The 22,025-nt window shown below is 47.6% G+C and overlaps 1 long non-coding RNA gene across 2 annotated transcripts; it reads left to right on the top strand.

The window, feature by feature from the left end:
- The first annotated feature begins 14,312 nt into the window (after positions 1-14,312).
- LOC122185001 lies at positions 14,313-17,479 on the top strand. Of its 2 annotated transcripts, XR_006180691.1 has the most exons (4): positions 14,313-14,448; positions 15,181-15,269; positions 15,829-15,931; positions 17,086-17,479. It is a non-coding gene; the product is annotated as an uncharacterized LOC122185001 (long non-coding RNA). The 2 variants fall into 2 exon arrangements; XR_006180690.1 differs by lacking the exon at positions 17,086-17,479 and having other exon boundaries at positions 15,829-16,602.
- Positions 17,480-22,025: the final 4,546 nt, after the last annotated feature.

Below are 22,025 nucleotides of genomic sequence, written 5' to 3'. Positions count from 1 at the left end.
AAGCTCAAGCTGGCTGTGCACTGGGAGACCAATGAAGATAAAGCAAGCGCACAGCAGACAAGAAGCCCTGAATGAAAAAAGAAAACTCCGCACAAGAGGTCCATAAAGACCTTGAAAACATGAGACAAGTCACCAACACTCACTCAAACCCTACCAGGGGACGTAAGCACTTGGCTGCAAATTCTCAATAGGGAAAGCACAGATTTTTTAGTGCTAAATTTGTTTCATTACCTACTCCAACAACCAAAAGAAAAAAGAAAAAACCACACACACACAAGCAGACAACCCTGAGAACTAAACAACCTGTTGCTGAGCTGCTTGCAAGGACTGATTGCAAGCTTTGCAGGACAGTTTATTTCGGCACTCAGGTGTGAGCTCCTCTTTTGCCTGTTGGCAATGCAGAGATTTGTGCTGCTGGGAGCTGCATATGCTGCAGAGGCAGCACTCAGGAGTAGTTTAGGGTGCTTTACTATTCTCTTTCTTCTTGGGTTTTTGGTGGGATCTCTGTTTTGCCTGGGACAGCCTATGCACATAGAGCCTCCTCTTCCTCACCAGTGCTGGAGTTGATCCCCTCCCACGTACACATTTGCAGTACCCAAGCAAGCACTGACATCCTGGCAGGAACCCCACTGTTCAGCTCCCAGTGACCCCTCCTGCAGATGGAGATGGGGAGAAATGCACAGCCCAGGGAGCAGCTGCAGTTTGCTGAGCAAGGCTTGAGAACAAAGGCAGCACGACAAAACACAAGTAGGCACGCACTTGCCACAGCCATTGGGCTAAAGATTACACTGGCAACCAACAACCACTGCTGGAAAAGAGGATTTCAGGTTCACTATTGAGAGCTGCCTGTACCCACACAGGTAGTGCTGTGCCCATAACAGCACTGCTCCTTGGCAGTAAGACTGGCAGAAGACTTCTGCTGCTCAAAGAAGTGCTTTAACCTGAACAAACACCAGGGTTTACATTCCACTGTCACTTATTGAAAGAGAAGAGCGACAGCCTCACAGGTGACTCGACAGCCTGAAAAAGCTGAATGGACACTTCCCATATGTAATTTGCAGGACTGCAAAACAAATAATTCAGTTTAGTAGATCTAAAACAGTGCAAGAAGTCCAAAGAGAAAGTTCCTCTTGTGCTACGTTGTACTGATTGGTATTCCAGTGGGTTTAAAGAAGTAGGAACTGAGCTAGCAGTGTGATAAGGCTTCTAGGTGAGGTGAAACAGAGGAGCCCTTTGGGAACATTGCTTCTCAATTCATTTCAGTTCCACACATAACCACAAGCTCTCAAAACTGAACTTGAGAGCCAACAGCACTAAGGCCATGGAAATTAGCTAGAGGAAGTGTGTTGCTAACACTAACATGAGGAGCTCATCTATCACTGCTGGGTAATCCCACACAACAGGGTCTTTGCGGTGAGCTGCGGGAGAAGATGGAGAGACGTTTGCAGAAATGCCAAGGAAGCTTTAAACCCCAAGGAAGGCAATAATGAGTTACAGCCCAAACATCACAGTCCTGGTACGCATCTCAAACCCTGACTTACTCAGGTTGCCATGATGGGGAAAGCTGCAGGCCAGACACAGAGCTCCTACAGCACCAGGAGATGCAGCACAGCAGCTTTGCTTGGAGCTGGTGAGCAGCAATAGAAACTGGCTGCCAAAATTGTGATGAACCAATAGCCAAATACCCCAGCACTCTCTTCTCTCCCACTCACATCCACAGAGACAGCAGCACAGCAGAGACAGAAGGACCCAGTACTGCTTTGCACACTGCCACTGCCCTCCATTTAATTACAGTGCAGCCAAAAATTCGCTCCTGATGGCATTAAGACTGCCCATACATCAGGCACAGCAGACAAGGAGACAGTCCCTCATCCAGGTGACAGCCATCTCCTGTAAACACAGGTGTCTGCAGGCAAGGGTTGTAACACATTCATGTGCAGTGAGAGAAACCCCACTACTGCACTACTGATTCTTACTTCCAGCTGTGCAATGCTGAGACAGCTTCAGAAAACCTGTGGAGCTGCTGTTGGGGTGGGCATTTCTTCAATACTTCCAATCACCTGCAGCAGTCAGTTCCTCCTGGGAGCAAACAAGCTGATTTTTTTTTTCCCCCCAATGAATTTTGGCTGAGAAATGCTTAAAAAATAAAAGGAACAATATAACTGTTTTCTAGTTGGCAATTAAAGGAAAAATTAAAAAAAAAAAAAAAAGAGTGTTCCAAGTTTCTCCCATAGAAATTAATTTTAAATGCACTTTTTTCCTGTACTGTTCTGCTGTGTGTTGATACAAGTACAGCTAGCAGCATTTGGGAGTAAGTTTTCCTAAGAAAACAGTGGGGTGGGGTGGGCAATTGGTCCTTTATATCATCACAAATAGAACAAAGGAAATACTAAGATTTTCTAGAACAATTTGTTTCACTATTAAAAAAAAAACACAACATTGCTAGGAAAAAAAATAGCCATGCCAAGAACAAAATTGCTGCATTACTCCCACTTCTTGATTTGAGGCAGCAGGTACCATGTTTCTAAAATAAGAAGTGCTGAGGTTTTGACTGACAAGCTGACTCCCAGGTCTGAATGACTCCTTGGTGCCCACAGGACTGGAATCATGGGGAAGGGAATCCCAGGAAACCCAGGAAGGGGGTCAGGAGCACAGACAGCTCAGCTTTTACATTTAGAACTTTAAAGGATCGGATAAATGCAGCTTGAAGATTTTGCTCTGTTTGATGCATCAATGAAAGACAGAAGTTTTTCAGCAACCCCACTCATCCTTTCCCCACCCTCCTCCCTTTAAGTACCAGTGAATATCAGGGAGAAAAAAAAAAAAAAAAAAAAAGGAAGCCTTGATTCACACTTGTGGATAGAATTTGGTCCATGATGTCTTCTGCTCCCTGTTTTCCCTATGAAGTCACATGAACCAGCACATTTTCCTGAAGGCATCTCTAGATATGTTCAAGCCTGCACTTCCCATCCATGCTACTGATGCTGTAGCAGCTGGCACCCTGGTGCTGCTTAGAAGCACAAGCAGGTCCTCCTTCCTTTCAGTGGATCATCAGTGAAAGTGTTGACTTGTATCAGACTCATGATAGTTTGGAACCTCAACCCATCTGGTTTTCTATTGGCAACAAATCAGTGAAACTGGACTGAGATGAGCTTTCCAGACACCACAGAACAGTGTCATAAAGCTTGGAAAAGCCTGCTGGGGTCTTTAAGTCCAGCCACCCACCTGACACCAAGACTGCCCACTACCCACATCCCTCAGTGCCACAGCTGCTCGTTCCTTAAACACCTCCAGGGACGGCAACTCCACCGCCCCCCGTGCAGCCTATGCCAGTGCCTCACCACACTTTCTGAAAAGAAGTTCTTCCTAACCCCCAACCTGTACTTCCCCCGGTGCAACCTGAGGCATATTTCCTTCACCCAACCTGCGTTTACACAGCTTGCCTCCCCTAACTCTTCAAAGCAGATGAAAGAAATTAGTATGAGAGTGAGCTCACACTGAGGGAGAGCGTTTCTGGTAATTTACAAGCTCAGTTTTACTCTTAGAGAATTGGCCAATATTTAACATATAACCTTATCTTAGCACCTCCACAGCAGAGCTTCATAAAAACACTGAAAGATAACATTCGTAAAATTCTGAATACATAAATTACAGGCCCATAATGGGAGGTTTTAGTCTCCACTTCACATGAAAAAGAAGAGTAGCTATAAATTAGAAGAAATACCAGCTCCAGAAGAATACCTCTGTGCTAGATCTCACTTTATATATCTAGAATAATGTTCCATTTTAGACAGAGGCAGATCTGTTTACTTATTTTCCTAAAAAACAGACATCACAGTGTCTCAATCTAGAGCCCAATATATTATTTTTCTACTTGCCTTGCTATATGGCAAGGGCAACATAGTTAACATTAACCCCAAGGCCAACATACACAGCACCAACACACCCATGGACTGGAAGATTCACCACAGGTGTTTTGCTAAGAGCAGGAACAGTCACTTCACACAAGGATCCAGATCCTTGAGATCACGCAGCTGAGCCCTGTTAGGAACCCCCCCATCTCATCTCTGCTCTCCAAAGCCGTAACACTCCATGGCTCACGGAGAAATCAGTCATCTTGAAATGCAAATAGTTTTAAAGCAACTAAATAGTTCAAACTCCCAGCAGGTGGAAAGAAAAAGTCATTATTTTATAGTGACAGAGGTGTCGAGGTGCTTCAGAGAGCAGGCACAGTCCCTCTAGACCTTGCAATCCAATTAACTTAATTAACCACGTTATTTCCCTAGTTCCTGGTAACTCCTTAAATCAATGAGCTAAGACTTAACAGTGAAGTACGTAACTAGGAGCTTTATTGATCATACCCGCATACAACACTGACTGAATTCCCAAAGTCATGGCTTGGCATAAAACCTATGAAAGATGTTGGTAGCCAGCTTTCCCCTCGATTATCCCAAAGCCCCATGCAGGCACCAAAGACAGGAAAGAAGAGATGCAGAGCGTGGCAGAGGGCAGAAAGCCACAAACAACTCACCTGTAGTCAGTCAAAGGAAAGTACACCTAGAGCTGGACAGAGCTGCTTGCAGGGACAGCAGAAAGCAAACAAGCAGTGCCCAACATACACAAGCTGCAAGGTAACGTGGAGACCCACAGGGAAAAGCCAAAGGTGCACTAGCAAACAAAAGCGGCCCCAAGCGCAGTGGGGGTTCACTTCTATTACACCATGCACATATTACACTATCAATATATTTTTGGCTTTCATCCACATGTCCTTTCTCTTCCCCCACAGACAAGCACCCATGCACGCCAGCAGTCTCCTCACACAGTGCAGAATGCAGCAGGCATGAGGCTCCCCCCCCCCCCCCCCCCCCCCAATTCCCTTCCACCAGCTCTAGACCAGCATGATCCATTATCGACTCCTAATGACACTGAGAGGAGGTTGTTCATTTTCAAATAGGTCAGTGACTCATCATTTTAACTCACTTCCCTCCACTAAAAATCAATGAGCTCCTGAAATAGGATTATCTGGGATGATTGGGGTTTTAATATCTCTCTCACAGGGAAGGCAGACCCTAGAGGTCCCTGCCAGTGCTGGGTCGTGTCCTTCAGCCAGGAAGCAGCCACCAACTGGGAAGAGGACATCTTTCCACACAGGGTTTTTGCAACATTGGGCAAATCTTTGTGTTTGTTTCCTCTCCCAACCAGATAGCAATATCACACACCAGGAGAGCCACACTGTGCCTGGCCAAGACACAGGGAGCTGCCTCCATTCATGTGGCTGAATAAATGAGCTCTCTTGCTGCCCCTGCCCATCCCCAAATCATTATTTATTGCTTCAGCAAGTTCAACAAAACAACACCCCCACTGTACAGGGGTACAGCTCTCGCACAGCTAGAAGAGATCTGATGCCTACATAAGGGCTATGGAAAACAGCACTGCCACTGGAGTCACTCCACCCCAGAGTTAGATGCACATCAAAAAGACTGCACGCATTCACAGACAGGATATTTCTCTGAATAGAATATCACGGAGGCCATCACCACCTGCCTCTGTAACACAAGAGCTGCTTTGTCAGCAGTTCTCCCTTACACTCTGCTGCAAACATCCCTGTTTCCACACAGGGGGTCGAGAAACCTGAGCACAAGGGATCTCCCAGCTGCACAATTCAGCACAGCTCACACCACGCAGGAGGATGAGCTCCCACAGCCAGCTGCACACAGCTGGATTTCTGTAAGCAGCTCACAGCTGAGACAAAGCCAACAGGTGAAAGAAGTTCCTCCCTCTACCACTGCACTCCACACCATGACAGCACCCAGAAGCAACACTGCAGCCTACCGTCAAACTTCACAGCATGGTTTTGCAGGAGGAAAGAGCTAGGCAAAGGAAAACAGCACCTTGAGGACTTAGTGCTCACTAAGTCAGGGGCAAAGCAAGGAATCATAGCCAGGAATCTGCATCCCCACACCATGCTGGGCAGCCCCTAGAGGCTGTGGAGGGGGGAAAAGCAGATGGGTTACAGAAGATGGCATTCCTTGGCCTAAAGCCATCTGCTCTCCATTATTTAGAGGCAGAAACTAGATCATGTTCATCACAGTGCTGCCTGTCACTGAATTGCTCCGGGGCAACACAGGACCCTTGGCAAGAGGCAGCTGGCTGGCAGGAAGGGCAGCAGGAGCAGCACAGGCTCACAGAGCGTGCTACAGGCACGTGGATGCTGCTCAGTCCAGCTCCAAGCAAAGAGACACCACAGCCAGCAATCCTTACCTTATTGCAAGCCCCAGAGACAGAGTCCCAGCTAGCTTGCAAATTCTTGTTTCCAGCCCTCAGCCCACTTATTATGTACCCCCCCTTGTGAGCCCAGTGACAGCATGGACTAAAGGAACAAAGAGTAAGACAGGATGTGCTAAAAAACGAAACAAACAAACAACAAAAAAAAAGAAAAAGCCAATTGCAATGGCCAGACCAAATAAAACCAGAAGCTACCTCCATATGCAATCAAACACCCTTTGCAGATGGTAGAGGAGGAAAAGCAGAACAAATATGATTTAAAAAGCAAGAGCAACAGATGAGCTTCATGCTAGGCTTAAATGGGTCCTCCAGAGGCTGGGGAAGCAGTGGGACCGATGAGAGAGAATTGTGACATCCCTCAAGCACTGCACATCTATTGCAGAGCAGAGATATACTCTTCATTTTTGGTCTTTTTCAAGGATGCTGCACAACTGCCATAATTCCAGGTGTAAAGGTACTAAGCAGAGGAAGATGGCCATGAAGCTACATTCAGTAACTTCACTTTCGTATCTGTTCTGAACGGAGCATCACAACCTTCACCACAGTCAGTACTCATCTTCCAGATTGTGAAAACTGGGACATGCTGAGGTCAGCAGTCCTATTAATTTCAGCTGACAGAAAAAGCCTCCACCACCCCAAGAAATCAAGCAATAACTTTGTCCAAAGCCACCCACAGGGCCAAAGGGACCTGCAGCTCCAACCCCAGCCAAACCTGCTGAGGAACACAGCAGCTATCTAATGCAACAAGGAGTTCACAGGATGCAAAGGGACAGCCCATGAAACACAACAGGAGTAGCACAGCACAGCCAGTAAGCAGCACAGCCACAGCATCTAAATGCACAGCTGGAGCTCTGCAGCCTGCCTGAGCCTACTTGTGTGAAGCCATTCAGAAGCAGCACACAGCCCCACATGGGGACAGAGGTGGGTTATTCACAGGCACCTCCCAACCCATCAAGGAGCTCCCAGAACTTGTGGCTCCAGTGTTAAGGAACAGTTTAAGCCCTTCTACTAGCCTGAAGCTGTTTGCAAGTGTTATTTAACCACAGAAAAAAAAAAAAAAAAAAAAAAAGTGGTGTGTTCTAGTCTTACTCTTCAGCTGCTCGTATTGATTTCTGCATTGCAGAGTTAAAGCAGCTCTTGTCTTGCTGTTATACAGCTCTGCTACTGGACCTCTGCTGGCTCTTCCTGGGACTGAGCATTACAATTCGTTCCTCTCCACCCCTCATTCCTTCTAATCAACCTGGAAGCACTTCCTGATGGAATGAAAAGCCTCATGTAGGTCCCAAGGGAAAAGGGGACTGACTGCAGTGCAGCACCATCCCCAGCCCTGCATCACAAGAAAGATAAGACCAAGGATTAATGCAGAGTGCTGAGGAAAGCTGCTACAAATATTTACTAACTCATCCTCCCACTTCCTTGCTAAATTTGTCCCATTGAGACAACCCCAACACATTTCCCTGAATTCCTGGTAGCCAAATGCAGTGGATCAGGGCAAGATGCTTTCATAACTGAGCCTCCACACCTGGAAACATCTTTGGAAAACACACAAAGGTCTGAGTCTGCATCATTAAAGCACACTGGGACCAAGCGAGAAGTGAGCAACTCAGCATCACCAATTGCTGTAAAACTGTCATGCTGCCTGGCAGTTTGCCTCATCTTATTTTTCTGCTTATTTCTTCACTTCTTGCTTGTTGCTGAAGCTTCAAGGCCTCTGCTGCAAGGGGATGCAAATGAACAGCAACTGCCCCTTACAGCCCAAGTCTACGGGGCTGATGGTACAGCAACAGCTTATCACCAAAGTGAGGCCAAAGGTAAAAAGGGCACAACACCCAGCACAATCCTGTGTTGGACACCATACAGTTACATACGTTTTGCTTCAAGAACAGATTTCTTTTTGGATTTAAATGGAAAACAGGAAGGGAAGAAAGAATCCAGAGTTCAGAAGTGAATTTATTTTGCAGCCTCAGCAAGAGGTTTCCACCCATCAGAAGAGAGCAGCGTTACTGGCAGGGTCACTGACATTTCTGCTCCAACACACAGACAAGACATGGATCTGACCACAGCTTGATGCATGGTGCTCTCTGTAGCCCCTTCTCTTTAAAGCCAGAGTGGTCTCAGCACGAGGTACCTGAAGCCATCGGAGAGAAGCATGTCTGAATGAGCTGATTTCCCAGGGGAAAGCAGCATTCCCAGTGCTTGGTGGAATCAGCAAGTTCTGCCAGAGCCAAAAACAATAATTCTGGCTCTAAAGTAAGAGCCAGTAATTATTAACTGCCAAATATCTAACATTAATGAGGGGGAAGTGAGAATTGTGGTGATCTCCCCGCTACTACAGTTTGTTTGGGTTACTTTATCTGAATTTCTTCATCTTCCAAATAGAAAGAGGAATAAAAAAAAAAAAAAAAAAAAGGGAGAACAGAGGAAAGGTAATTGACTCTTGACAAATGAAAGTGCTGAAAAAAAAAAAAAAATTATCCTACTTGAATTTTATATGAAAAGCTTCATTACTTTTCCTCTCAATGAAACAAGCCCATGGAAGATCAAGTGCAACCAGACAGAACACAGACCCAGCCGTGGGGAGGTGTGTTCACCCAGACCAAAGGCTGCAGAAAGGAGAAGCTACCATCTGCTATGGAGGCCATCATCACGGGATTTCTGTTTTGGACAAAATGCCCACGCTAAGAGCATGGAATAAGACTTCACTTACACCACGGTCAAGCCACAGAAGTTTACTGGTTCCAGGAGCATAGAGACCCTAATGCAGTGTAACCACATTCAGCCCAATGCACGCAGACAAAAGCACAGCCCATCCACAAGCCGTCCTCACCAGGACATGCTGCAGGAAATGCCAGGTTCTGGAAAACGAGACCACTGCAAAAAGACGACAGTAAGGCATTTGTTTGTTTCTTTGTTTTTCCCACTTGCCCTAGAAGTTACACAGGTCTTCCAGGCCAAGATCACTGCTTTCAACTACAGGGGTTGGGTCTGACTTAAAATTTCAAAAAAGCCTGTTTGTGTGTTGTATAGCTATAAAAATGGCTGATTTGGCATCTTAGGCTCACCTACAAAGCTATGAGTTGGTAATTATTCCACTACAGTTACACCTCTGTAAACCTGCTTCTACTCCAAATATGCAATTTTATTCCATTATGATGAGTCAAGTAATGAACAATACAGTCATTTTTAAACTAAGTCAGCGCATCCATAGGAAGGTCTGCAGTTTTAGCCCCAGAAAGATAGCCTGCCATAGAGCACACGTACTGGGAAGAGCCCTCCTTTGGCCACCCCACTAGCAAGTCTGGCTGCAGGGACAGCTGAGCAGCTTCCCAGTGCTTGTGCCTACTAAGAAGGGATTAAACAGCAGTGAGCTGGAAAAAACAACCACAGCCTGAACCCCAGTCACAAAACCATTCTGCAGAACCCTACTGGCTTTGTCTCTGCTCATCAGAGATGAGTTCTCCAACAGCTGAAGCACGAGATCACATACAGCAGTGTGGATCCAGCGCCCTGTGACAGCGAGACAGCCTGTAAGGAGGGAGCAGGCAAGCACAGCAGCTACTGCTCCCTCATCTGATGGGCACCTAAATCCACATCAACATATTAATGAATAAAGAAGACTCCATCAAAGTCTAGCAGGATTTGCCCTGGCTGTCCCATCAGTTTGATGAATGAACATTATCCCTTAAGCACTACCACCACAGCCTTCAAGCGATCCTAATTCTCCACCATACTTCACTCGAGGGTCAGAACTGCTCTTCTTAAATTTTCTTTGAAAGCACTGGCCTGTAGAATTAGCACGACACCAAAACAGCAGCCCATAAATTCTTGAACACCATGCATGCCAGACCTCATCTCCAGCAGAGCTTGGATGCGCACTGTACAAGCATCACATGCAGGAGCATCTTAACACGTTGCATTCAGGACAGATCAAACAGCCCTTCAAGTATAACTGCACGCTAAGTGACAGCTATGGAGCTGAACTCCGTAGCTGAAAATTAAGAGCCAGTACAATAGAGCATGTTATCAGAGGTTTGGACAAAAGGACTCTGTATGAAAGCTCAACAGACTCAAGCCAGCACTGAGAGATGGGTCTACGAAGCCTTGACAACTTCAGGAGCTCCCTTCTGAATGACTGTTACTACTGATGTGGCAAGCACACCCGATTTTAAGCAGCAGAGTATTCCAGCTGATTTCAAATTACACACAGTACAGTTCGCAAGATCAAAACGTTTATGGGTAAGTGAACAAAAGGCAATTCATATGATCTTTACAGTGAGCTCACTTGAGTTACTCTACACATTACCTGTGCATCTCAAAGAGCACAACAGCGTGAAAGATCTCATTTTCTGCTAATGGGACAAAAGCACACAGTTTCTCTTTTTCTTATTGGGACATCTCTCCTTGATGCCCATATTTTAATAATGAAAAGATTCCCACCTCCAGCCATAACCACAATCCACAGCTCTGGAGCCAAGCACCCCGCTGCACCACCCTACGGACAGAACACAAAGGCTGACCTTACAGCCCAGCCATTACAGCCTCCCCAAGACAGACCGCCTCGATATTTTTTACCTTCCCACTACGAACGTTTAAATAACTCCACCAAAGCCACCAACCACCACCTTCCTGCTAAATGCTCCCTGGGGCCACTCTGCTGCCAAACTGCTCCTGCAGCAATGCCAGGCAGACCGGGACATTTTGTAACTGGTGTTACTGTGTCACCTTCATCCCACAACGCAGCCCACACTGCACCCCCTTTTCCCCACACACCATGGGACACTTCAGCCCACAATGTCGGGGCTGCACAGCAGCGCTGTGCCCCTATATGCTCCTACAGCTGTTTCCAAGGTAACCAGTGCAGAGCCATATACAAGGGAAAGAAGAAAACAGCAGCAACACAATCCTGCGATATTTCCACTTTTTTGAGTTGCTGCCTCCCCCCCTTCCCCTCCAGCTGCCCTGTGATTCACGCAAGGGTCAGTAACTGGCTTCAGAACATCAGGCTTTCTTAAGGAGATGCCTAGATTTTAGAACTAAGGATAAGGCATCATACCAGGGTTTTAAGGTATCAGTCAAATGTGCTGATTTTACTGAGGAAAACCACCCGGGGGAGGAATGGAATTGATATCAACAAGCTAAATTTACACCCAAATCCTGCATTTCTTCATAGCCAAAGGCAGCAAGCGCGTCAGGTTCAGCACAGGGTGCCTGCCCACCACCGAGCCCCACGTTACACAAGTGTGTGCAGCCAGATAACATCTACTTCCATCAGCGCAGATAAAAACATCGCTACTGCTCAGTCTGCAGACAGCTCATCCTTTCTGGGCATCCAGGTTCCACATCCACTCAGATACACCAAAATCCCCAGAGATTCTCCCACCTGCCCACGTTTCCCAAAGCAGCAATCAGCCTGTGCTGCCTTTGCTACTGAAAGCCTGGGAGCAGCAAGGACACAGTCCCCCCAGCCTTAAAAGGAAGGCGCACAACCCATGCACAGGAACTGAGATGAATTAGAGAATGCAGCATTGCTGCACCCTGGTCAGTAGACACTCCCCTCCCTTTACTGGAAGGAAGGTTTAAGGCAGAACACACGTGGAAAAAAAAAATCACTGGAGGTGGTGTTTTGAAACAGCAATCATCCTCAGTACAGCTCATGTACATCCTGTGTTTTCCTATGGGATTTACCATGGCTGACCTTTTCAGTACCAACTGTGATTAATGAAGCTTCCAACCCAGCACTGAATGGCTGCAAATTGCAAGAGATGCTCATCACATTAACATGCAGTAAGTACTGCAGTCCTCAACGAACACACGGATGGGACAGGGAGCATCTGTGGGGAGAAGCTCCCTGCCTCACATGTTTGGAGCAGAATTATCACATCTGCATAGCTAGGGAGAATGCCAACGAGGCAGACCCAACTTGTTTTGAATAAGGAAAACTGGACGTCAGTATTTCTTTATAGGCTGGTTGGAGGTTGGCTTGCAAAACCTGGCAAACTGCAGAGATGCCCTGGCAGCATTAGGCATAACGTGATGCAAAACTTTCTCTAGAGTCCAGTTAAAGCTCATACTGTGCTTGTTAGTGCTGCAGTGCTACAACAGCCCAGCAAAGGACTGAACTATGTACTGCATACAAGCATCAAACCAGCTGCCTTGGGGGAAAGCAGAAAGTTCTCTACAAATAGAGCACATTCTTTAGCAGATGCATAGCTTCTCCCTTGGACAGAGCATCACCTTCAGTCCGTGAGATTTATCCGCTCCAGAAAAGCCTCTCTGATTAACACTGACTTCCAACTATGCAAGCCACCCAAAGAAATCAGTGCAGTGCCACCAGGAAAAGCATCCAACATCCCTGAAGGGATGCAAGGTGGAGACCAGTACATCGGTCGGAGATGTGCTGCAGCGCTGGGGCTGAGGTCAGTGCAAGGGAAGATGAGGAAGAAATGCATTACACAGACCCCAGAGATGAGAGCCAGTGCATATAAATCAAGTAACATGGCAAACTCTACACAGCTGCACGTCAGGGCTCCCTGCTATACCTGTTCTGTAGAGCCCCCAGTCCAGCAGTGCAGGAGCATCCCTACGAACCGCAGCAGGGCAGCGTTACACAGCACTGCGCCAGGGCTGAATTCACGCAGGCACGTCTCGGCTTGCGGAACAGGGGATGGATTTTCTCTTCTATAGGAGAAGACTTCTGATTCCTAACAGCGCTGTGCCTGGAAGCCGAGATCCCAGAGGGGTCGAATATCAGAAGTAAACAGCGTTTTCCCGAAGCCAGCGGGAGGGAGGAAACGGCGACAGAAAGACAGAGCAGCTGAACGACTCAGCCTCGACCCCGCACGAGGCACCGAGCAGCACGGTCTCTCCGTGCTTACTAATCAGCAGGACCAGAGAATTCCCTGATCCGTGCATCGTTCACGGTGCAACAGTGCTGCTTCAGACCTTTACAAAGTCTGCTTAGCACGGCAAGGCCTGGGGAGGCAGGTGGGGAAAGGATGCAAAAGAAAAAACTCAACTCCCTGTTAAACACTCGCAGCAACGGGCAATAAAGCTGAGGTTCAGTTTGCTCGTGTCCGTCCCGTTCCCCGCACCTCCGTTTCAGGCGATTACGACAGAACCGCGCTTTCCGAGACTGAAACTTTCCCACCGCTGCCCCCGGCTCCACTCCGGATCCGCTGTGCGGGACTCGGGGCTCCGCCACGCGGTGCCACCCAGCCGGAGCCTTTTCCCGACCTCCCCGAGCCGCAGATCCGGCGTTCGTTTCACACACCTCGCTCCGCAGCGCGTAAGCAAAATCATTCGCAGCTGCCGCGAGCAATAGTAAGCGGCACAATAGGAACGAGATTATCACCACGCGTCCTCTGTGCGATTTGCAAACCCGCTTATCCCCATCTTGGAGTTGAGCGCTGGGAAGAACCATCGGCTGAAGGCAGCAGCACCGGGAGCTCGAGAAGTTGGAGCTCAGAATGCCCCCAGCAGAACCGGGTAACGGGGCGGCCAGCTGCACTCGGGCTTTCTCCCACCGCTCGGAGAAAGAGCAGCGAGACCGAGCGCCAGAGCTCACCCCCGCCCGAGGGCGAGAGGACAGATCGGCTGCAGCGAAGTTTAACGGCATTCAGACACCCCCCGCCCGCGGAGCTCCGTGCCTGAGCTCAGAGACCCTCCCCTCCTACTCCAAAATAACGCTAATCAGAGCAAAAGACGGAGAAGGAGAACGAGCGCATCCCTCAGCCCTCCTTCCCCCGGCCAGCTCTCACCGTCCTCTTGCATCCGCTGCAGGCACAGGGCGAGGCTCTTTCTCCAGCCCGGCATGGCGGCGGGCAGCACCGCCACCCCCCGGGGCAGGGGCACGACTCGGGGGACCCGGGGGGGGCCGGCGGGAGCGGCGCTACGAACGCTCCGGGCTCCCCGGCGCTTTATGGCCGGGCGGGGCGAACGGCGGGGCCGGGCCGGGAGCCACGGGAACCGCCCCCGCTCGGCTCATTTAACGCGTCGTTTCTCTTTCTGCTTCAACCCCGGCGCCTTTTGCAGCGAACGCCCAGCCCTGGCGCGGGCGCGCTCGTGGGTTCACGTGTTCGTGCCCGAGTTGGGCTTTGCTAGGAGGGAAGTTGCGCGACGGTCGGACTGCCGGGTTTCGTCTTTGTCATGGCTGCGTGCGAGCAGGTGAAGCCCACGAGGGGGGCTGGATAACATCTTTGTCATTTCTTCATATTCCAGAGGTTTCGGTGCTTTTATGCGAACACAAAGGAGATGTTTATTGCGTGCGCCGTGGTTGGCGTGCTTTTAATTTCCTGGGAGCAGTGTATCTCTGTAATGACTAGCTGCTGCTTTTTGTTCTTTGTCGGGCCTTTCGTTATCTGCCTGGTAGGTCTCTGCATCTCTGTCTCCTTTTGCAAGAGCAATAACGTTATGTGCAACAGCTGCAGACCAAGTTGTCCTCGGGATAGCATGAGCTAATTCCAGGGTCAGGATGCACCTGGACCAGCACGGCAGCTGCAATGCCATCCACACAGAGATGCCTACACGGACTCCAGCTTAGTTTTAAGAACAGTTTTTTTGTATTGCTATAGGATAGGCAAGGGTCAGCCCTGCCCCTAGCTCACGTCTGAGAAGTGTTTGCCATTTTGATTACAAGCACCCAGGTCTGCAGGGCACATGCCAGGCACTGGGCTCAGACACATTTCTGTAGCCTGGTGAAAGTTGTAATGCTATGGCAGGCCTGCTCAGAACACCCTCCTGCAGCTCCTCTTTGTCTTGGAGAAAAGCAGCTTCAGTAGAAAGACAGACCTACCAAAGTCTGCAGCAGAGCCTGAGGGGTGAGAATCCTAACAGAGGCACTTGAATTAAGCAGCCACTGATAGATCAGCTGAGTATTTTTCATTCCTCCTCTCACAGATTCTTGAAGAGCAACTTAGGAGCTGGACTGGAGAGGACCTGTTTTGAAGTTGCCATCATTACAGTATTTTCCCTGCAGTCACACTCAGGTAATTGCAGCCCCGTGAGAATGGCTCTCTTCCTTTAAGCATAAGAGTTTGCAGCACTGCAGACAGCGGTTTGTCACACCTGAGCACTGCACAGGAGGTTCCCATCACAGCAGAGGAGGTCACACGCTGACTCCCCTCCATGATTCTGAGCAGGGAGTTACCCAGCAGCTTAGGCAGTGATTGGAGTGATGGCGCCTGCAGACTTATTGCAGCCAGCTGGAGCAAGTGCTTCCAGGAGCTTTCCTGAGGAGTAGCAGCAGCAGGGAACAGATTGCTCAGCCCCTGCCCATCTTCTGCTAGCAGCACAGAAACAAGAAATCCTGCATGCAAAAATTCACAAAAACTTTTTTTTTTAATTACCATATTTGTAATTAGAAGTAGAAATCAACTCCCCACTCAGCCAGAACTTATAGAGACACGTGGGGACTGAGGTAGGTCAGGATGGGGGCTGCCTGCATTGCCGACCTGCTGCCATTCCTTCTCTCCTCTAAAGAGGAGCTCTCTTCTCAATCTCTTCTCAAAGAGATCCTTTCATTAAACTGTGATTTTTTTTCTGCAGATCACTTCCCAGGGGGAAACACAGCCCTCTGCAATCTGATTGCAATGTACGTGGTACATTGGACTAGCAGCAAATCACAACTCCGTAGCTGGATTTGATCAGGGTACGTCACACTGACAAAGGAGGTTTGTGATGGGCACAAAACATTACAGCTGACCACGAAACTCCAAAACTTTTTTTTAAGAGAAGAGGGAGGAGCCAGCACTTGATCAAGAGACAAAACACAGCAGGTGGGGCCAAGTGTTGCTGGGCCCTGGTCTGCCTCAGCCCCCACACAGACCCACCGCCTGCCCTGCTGGGCCTTTGTTCCTCAGCTGTAATTTGTAATTGCTTGATGATGTGCAGGTTCTGTGTGTGAGAACGGGTTCCCGGAGAAGTAATCATTATTGATCTAACGTTGCCCTCAGTAAAAGTTCTGAGAGTCTGAGGATAGCAGGACAGATGAAGGCACTCTTAAAATTAAGGTCAAATTGACACTTTCTGTACCGAAAAGTTTGCCTGTGTTGCCATTTACACTGGCTGCTCTCATAAAAACCTTTCTGCCTTAACGCCTTTAGACCATCAACGCTACAACAGTGCTACTTTTAAAGAACATCAGTGCCACAGAAATAAACATGAAAACAGCAAGCACAATACTAGTTGAAAATGTAGCCTAGGGCTTTTAGCAATTGAATTTAACACCTACATTATTGTAGAAAGACCTAAAGCTAGTATGGAGAGGCTCCCTAAAGCGCCCCCCATTAGCCTAACTTGAGCACTAAAGTGGGAAATTGAACCAGAGATAACAAAGCAGCTGGTCCTGAACAGCAGGATTGCTCCCAACAAGTTTGTAAAGAGCAATCTGTGCAGCTCCTCAAACACTGCACCTTCCACCCAGCAGCTTGCTTTGGCACACAAGGAAAGAGTTGGGCCAATTGTGCTTTAATTCCCATTGCAGCTGTAGGAGGGAAAGATGAAAGCACAAAGTTTTTCAATCTCAGGAGCTGGCTGTTGAGCAAAGGCTTGGGTCTGTTGCCAAGTGTGCAAACCAGGCTTTTCAGATCAGATCTGTTTATTGTCACTCTGTTGCACGCTGTGTGTGCAGAACAGTGAGCAGACACTGATATCACACCTTTTGTGAAAGGAGGTTTCAGATACAAAGCAAATCCCATTTTCCTGAGAGGGTTAAGGAAGGACATCCAGGCTTTTTTGCCTCGACCCGTTTGTCTCTAGGCTTCTCCAGCAAGTTCTCCTGTCACATGCTCCCTTATCTTGCAGGTCACAGACTTTGTCAGCCCACAGTGACAATAAACTGACTTCCTGCAGCCAGGAAAGTTAGGGAAAACCAGACAGCTTTTGCTACCAGCCCCAAAGCAGTGATTTTAGAGGGCTCCTTTACCATTTCTGAGCCAGTGAGGAAGTAGCACTTGGGAGACCCTCAGGAGCAGCATTGCTGTCCACTCCCACCAGCAGCTTGGGTGAAGATGTACTGCCACTGAGGAGCATCCTCCAAGGTCACACTGCTTTACCACGGACGTGGCATCATGAAACACTCTGGGAAAATGGGAAGTACACCTCGATGCAGCTGGGGTTTCTGCTGTTGCAAGTCTACCAACTAAAGCCACGGGCTTTGCCTCCTGTATTGATTTACAGCTACTGCCTGGCAAAATTCAATATTAAGATCAAGCTAGAAATTACTTTGACCTCTGCAATCCTACAAAAACAAGATCTACTTAGGTATCTAAACTCATCTTCTCATTTCTCTCTCCCTCTTCAGTGCTTACTTTGTTAAGTAAGAGAGAAGTTCCCTTTCTCTGTCAAGGTTGGGCTGCTGTGAGTTCTGATGCAGTGCACCCTGTATCCCTGCAGCTCTGCATGGGACAGGCAGGGGACAACGGGCAGCCTATTTCCATCCCACAGTGACAGGTAAGTGGCACACAGCTACTTTAACAAAGTCTATTTTCACCTCCCAGGCACATAAAGTGGGGCTGGAGACAGAAGGATAAGTATGTCACAACACCATCAAGAGGGATTTGTTTCACTCATGGATGCTACCTATATGCAGCAGTGTCCTGTAGCCCACAGAAGCAGTGAACAGGATTGAGATCATGGAATTTAGAAGTAATCCTGTCATACTGGAAGGTTAAAGGCAGTTTTAAAATGGATTATTTTTGTTGCTTCCACCAAAGGTTGATCAATAGCAAATTCACCTATTAATCCCACTTGGTTCTGTTTTGCCTCCAACACAGACAGTACAAACAGTTTATTGAGTTTGATGTCTGCTTCTTGTTAGGAACTTCAAGGCACACATTCATACTACAGATTTCTACAGAACTACTCACGTCAAATTAGGTTTGAAGGCTGAAAGAAGGCTGTCATTCCAACTTTCCTGGGTGATTCTCATGCCTCTGAAAAGCTGAGCATCTTTCAGAGAAGCAGAGCATGTCTGTGGAATTCACTGACACAAGAACAGTCCCCATCTATAAGCACCATGAGCATGTGGTTACCACTGTGCTCTGTCCCTGCTGGAAGGAAACTCAGAAGGGCTTCTTGTTTCTGCCCCAGAGATGTGCTCAGAGATGAGCTCTGAAGCTGGTTCCTCACATCTTTCCTTGCAAGTCACAGCACGAGCACAAAGGAGCTCAGACCAGCCCTGCACCGCTTTCCAAAGTCAGCCTCACTGCTCTGTCAGAAACATCAGCACTGAAACAAGACCGAGCTCTGTCCCTCCCTTAGAGGGATGCTCAGGGCCATGCAGCACTCAGCTCCACCACAGCTGCTGCACATTGATTTCCTGCCTGCTGAGGCAGGTTTCAGAAATTCAGGACCATGTTGCATGTTACTCTGCAGAGCTCCCAGCAGTTGGCACAGGGCCTGAAGTACTGCAGCTGATACAGTTCTTAACAGTATCAGTATTTGCTTGCCAGTGTACAGTGTAAAGCAACAGCCATTCTGACTGCGTCTAAAGCCTGGTTTGGTTGGCAGCTGACAGCTTCATCTGGGTTAGAGTGAAGATGCCATGAGATCTGGACTGCTCTTTAGGTGGACCACCTGAACTCAATCACAGCAGTGTAAGAGCCACCTTTTAAATTTGATTGAAGATGCTGCTCTTGGAAACACATTCCTTTCCCTTCCAGAACTGCCTGCAGGTTTCCCTCCTTCCCCTTTTTTGCCTCTGTTAATTTCTGCTTTGTGCATACCATCTTTTCCCCCTAAACACACACATTCAATACTGCCTCAAAGTCTTTGATTCCAGGCAGCAAGATCACAATTTGCCTCTGGCTGCACAAGGTTTCACCCATTCCCCACTGCAGAGGTGCCTCAGGAAGGATTCACCCAGATAAACTAGAGGATCTAGATGATCTTTGAGATCCCTTCCAATCCAAGCCATTCTATGATTCAATCACTTCAGAAGGAAACCAGAAGCCGTTTAAATGAGTTTGAGGTGAGCTTCAGTTGTGCTTCAGTGGCAGATGTTTTCGCACATGAGAACAGGCTCAGGCCCACCATTCATTCCTGCAACAATCTCAGGCTCCCTCCTGAGTCTTCCTTAAATCAGAACTGGCATCACACTCTCATCTATTCCATTAAAGATGCTTCAAGCTACTGCCTTTGGTACTAAACAGGGAAACACCACCTATCCACCTCTCAATCAGGACCATCCACACTGGCATTTCACAAAGACTAATATCAATGTTATCACAAGATTCAGTACTTCCCTTTTTTTCTGGTCAGTGAACAGAAGTAGTTAGAGAAGTGAACAGGAAGCAAAAAGGAATGCTACAGCTCCATTAAGGTATGTTAATAATCCTTACTGGGCCTGTGTTGCTTCCTTGTCCTTCTCATGGCAAGCCAGCCCCAGCTGTCAGTAACACATTAATGACCTCAATGCATTTCAGGTCAGGAAAGGAGGAGAAAGACAGTTATAAATCATTGCAATTGACCTGTTAATCTTAATGGAATCACTTCATGTACCTGCAAATACATGCAGAGGGGATAGGAAAGAGATAACTGTCACTACAGTGTTTTGCCATACGCTTTCAGAAAGCAAAGCAGCTACTGGATATTCTGGCTCATCAGGTCAGGCTTAGGTGAGGTTGATAGATTTGATGATCTTAAAGGTCTTTTCCAACCTAAATGACTATGATCTCTCCCACACTAGCTAGCAAGAAAGATAGTGCTTTGGGCAAGAAGTGGGGGGGAAAAAAGGAAAGCTGCCTTTACCTTCAAGGAGTGTAGGCCCCCTCCTCTGCTGTTTTATGAAGTACTGGCATTGCACACTTTGTACAGCTCCCTGCTATAGATGAGGAGTTGCATGGCACTCATCAAGGCTTTAATAAAGCAATCACTGGACTTGTGCCTGATGTAATTACTCATTTTGAAATATTATTCCACTTCCCATTCCACTTGTCTATATTTGACTAATGGCAGCAGTGCCACACACATTTCTATGTTCTCTATGTGCAGACACTCAGAATTTCTTTTCCCAATTATTTCTAAAATAACATCCATAATCACTGAGCTTTCTTTTGCAATCCATACAGCAACTCGTCAGTGCCTTCTGGGCTTCTATTTTAAGTAATCTTTGTATCAGGAGCTCCGTTCTGGGGACTGGAATCTGTTTAACAACAGGACAGGAACCACTCAGAAAAAAGAAATGCGTCCCCCTTAGGAGTGAAAAGGTGTCTTAGTGTTCCTCCAAGAAGCAGCCTTTTTGGAGAATTCCTTATCTAAACAGCCTCATACTTGCAAGGGCACTGCCAGCTGTGAGTTTGACAGAGTGACAGGTGCTACACTCAAGCCACTTACCATATAAGCACTCGTCCAATTTTTATTTCACAGAGCTGGGTAAAGCATAAGCCAAAACCCAAGGCCCACTGAGCCATGCACACTTTGAACTCACGACCTGAGAATCCAAAGGGAGTCCTCTTGAAATTCTGGGTTCTCCACTTGTGAAAAGTAGTGTGAGGAAACAGGACAAGTGAGACTGAAAGAATGGGGAGAGGCTGACGATTTGTTCCTCAAATGCTGGAGAGATGACAGAACTGCAGGGGGGAGACGGTCATTTATGGAAGGCTACCTCTGCAAAGTACTCACAGTACCACAGAGAAATGAGCTACATGGCTGCAACAATAGTCTTGCACTGCCCTCTGCTGCACTGAGATCCAGCTGCCAGCAGTTCACCTCTGGGACTTGCTGCTGAGAATGAGCCATCCACAGCTCTCTTTCTTCCTTAGACACAGGTTCCTTGTACTAGGAGGATTTTGCTATATCGCCTTCTGAGCGTTTCTTCAGACATACACAGCCAGAAAGACAACGTGCCTCTTCCACCCCGTGTTCTGGGGGCAACTCAGGGTGACAGATGGTGAAAGAGCACTTCATTCAGATAAATTGAAGCGATAAAATGAAGAGGAATTTGAACTAGAATGAATCAAAGTCTTCAGCCGCAGCGAAAAATGAAATCCTATGATTTTAGGACATCCAGCAGCAGCTTGCCACCACCAGAATAGTAGAGAAGGAATATAGAGTAGCTTTGTTTTTTCAAAACAAACAGCCATTGCTGCCACTCAGCCACCTAGACAGGCATGTGGTTGATAACTGCCAGGTAACCAAGGCCCATAGGCTGGAAAAAAAACATGCTCAATTACGCCGATTCACATCTCTCCAGTGCATCAAGGTAGAAGTGACCGTATGCCATCTTAAGTTCAAGTGTGCAGATTTAATCATTCCCATGCATTAGGAAATCACAAGCAGAGCTACAGTCTGCTCAATTACGCCAGCCTGCCTCCTGCTCAGTGCCAGGAATCAGGCCCTCCGTAACCACAAAGGGTTCTGTAGGGGTGCTAGGCCCTGTAGCACATATTCCTGCCACCATGCCAAGTCAGGATACCAGAATTTGCTGCTACAAAACCTGTTGGTTTAAAATAATTCAACTTAAACCATGGGATATAAACAGAATCATTTCACAGGCAGTGAAGGCGACATAAATATGGGTTACACTATCACCCTGACACTGAATGAACATAAATAACAGGGTTTCAACTAAGAGCTAGAAAGCAGCCTCTGCAGAAAGTTACAGCCACAGTGTACATGTGTCTGTCTACCTGCCACGATCGATAACCAGAGATTTCTTTAAGAAAAACAGAGCATGAAGCAGGTATGTGATCTTCTAAGACTCCAAGTGTTATGCTCTCATAGCAACCTTTTAACAGACACAC

This window comes from Lagopus leucura, unplaced genomic scaffold (genome assembly GCF_019238085.1).
Source record: "Lagopus leucura isolate 7727_CA_CO unplaced genomic scaffold, USGS_WTPT01 Super-Scaffold_100026, whole genome shotgun sequence".
Lineage (NCBI taxonomy): Eukaryota > Metazoa > Chordata > Aves > Galliformes > Phasianidae > Lagopus > Lagopus leucura.
This window is presented reverse-complemented; position numbering and strand designations above follow the sequence as displayed.